Source organism: Hibiscus syriacus, unplaced genomic scaffold (assembly GCF_006381635.1).
Source record: "Hibiscus syriacus cultivar Baekdansim isolate YM2019G1 unplaced genomic scaffold, ASM638163v2 tig00110419_pilon, whole genome shotgun sequence".
Classification (NCBI taxonomy): Eukaryota; Viridiplantae; Streptophyta; class Magnoliopsida; order Malvales; family Malvaceae; genus Hibiscus; species Hibiscus syriacus.
In genome coordinates, this window is record NW_024062731.1 from 1,173,300 (window position 1) to 1,175,430 (window position 2,131).

A 2,131-nucleotide genomic window follows, 5' to 3' on the forward strand; every position below is an offset into this window, starting at 1 on the left:
TTAAATCAAAATAGAAAATCCAAATCCCAGCATAATAGAGGCATGGAAGTGGTTGTTATACCGAACCTACAACTTTAATGAAAAGATTAAATAATCTTAATAAACTATTTCAACTGTCTCAAGTTTGTCCTCACACCATTTTTCCTATCTATTTAATCAGCAATCGATGGCGATGCTACTATTTGCATGGCTTCCCTTTCCCTATATAAACTACCATCTTCTCCCTTTTCATATGTCTATCTTTGTAGCTTTACACTTCTCAAGGCTTATTTGTTCTTCATCACGTAAGTTCAGGGAAGGTGTGGTTGTTTTTGCTGATATAATGGAGTATAAAACTACGTATCAGCATGTTGCAGAAGCAAAATATGACTGTCTTCTCTTTGGTGAGTCTTTTCTGCTGTTTATCAAACATATCATTTGAGTTCTGCTAAAACTAGATATGTCAGTAACATTTATGAATATGTTCCATTTTCAGATTTGCACGATACCATTTCTCCTCGGAGTAGTGCTTTAGCCTATGCAGACGCCAAAGGCATTGAAAGTATACTAGTGCACACTTGATCTAAATTCCAGATATGTTTGCAAAATTAGGTATCTTTTTAGGCATATACCATGTTGTTTATGCATCTCTTTTGTGCAGATTTTATGGTTCAAAAACTTGGTATAGAAGCAGACAAAGTCTCGGAGATTAAACGTGTGCTATGCAGAAGCTATGGGACAACTATGGCTGGTCTTGTGGTAGAACTCTTTGATTCATTCTTTTGGTTGATTATTTTTGGTTCCGAAACTATGATGATTGAATGTTGATGTTACTGTGTTTTGATGGTCATTTGCAGGCCTTTGGCTACAACTTTGACTACGATGAATACCACAGCTTTATTCATAGGAGCATGCCTTATGAGATCCTGAAACCTGATCATGCTTTGAGGAATCTTTTGCTTAGCTTGCCATTTCGCAAAGTTGTAAGTTTTCTTCTTCTTCAACAGAATCATTTTACCTGGGAACTTTCGTATGACTCATATCACTATATCGAAACAGATATTCTCAAATGGGGACAAGGTCCATATGGCTAAAGTTCTAAGGAAGTTAGGCTTAGAGGATTGCTTTGAAAGGGTCATAAGCTTTGAGACCCTTAATCCCATTAATGGAAGCAATGCTTTAGATGATGAAAAGCGCTCCAAGTTGAGAGAATCAGTGGCTGAAATTCTTGATGCCTCCCAATCAGCTCTTCCGGAGACTCCGGTTATCTGCAAACCATTTAAAAATGCATTTGAACAAGCCTTCAGGATTGCTAACATCAACCCTCAAAAAACAGTAAGTCTATCAAATTATCATTCTGGACTTCAGTTTGAACTCAGTAGAGGGACTGAAACTATAATTAGATCCTTGTATATTGACCCTTTTGTCTTTAGTAAAATCTTTGTTCTAACAACTCTTCCTTGTTTACGGCAGCTCTTTTTTGACGACAACATCCGCAACATACAATTTGGAAAAGAAATAGGGCTCCACACTGTGTTGGTAAGTTGATTAATTGCAGGGAAAGGACTTGTGTTTTTATGATTATTGCAGAAAAGGGTTTGATATTTGGGAAATATCCACTGCAGGTGGGCACTTCCGATAGAACAGAGGAAGCAGACTATGCATTGGAGAGCATACACAACGTCAGGGAAGCACTGCCGGACCTATTGGAATGAGATGCTAAGAAAGCAGGCGTTATTGCCTACTGTGGGAAGCTTGCAAATTCAGACATCAGTTAGGGCTTAGCTGATGTATATGGAGAGATTGTGCTTTTGATTTGTGTCTACATCTTTTATGTTATGGTTCAAATGTATCTTTTCATTTAATCATCTATCAATAAAAAAGGAATAATTTATCCTTTTATCAAGTCTTTGCAATCGGGTCTTTAGTTTTACCTGATAGAGTTTGTTTAAACCTTGATAGACCCTACATGGACTTGGTCCAATTTTATTGGTGCATAACAATGTTCGTAATAATGGATTATTATGGGATATCCAAGAATCTTTTTTTCTTTTCCTAAAGTCAAAATATCAAAACTCAGTTTTCCCTTTTCAAATTTGTTTCATAAGTATGGAATTGGGGAAGAAGATGATAAATTTTATCATTTTTATCA

At 36.4% G+C, this 2,131-nt stretch overlaps 1 pseudogene; it reads left to right on the forward strand.

Annotated features, from left to right (window-relative positions):
* The first annotated feature begins 307 nt into the window (after positions 1 to 307).
* On the forward strand, positions 308 to 1,764 carry LOC120124577 (annotated as a pseudogene).
* Positions 1,765 to 2,131: the final 367 nt, after the last annotated feature.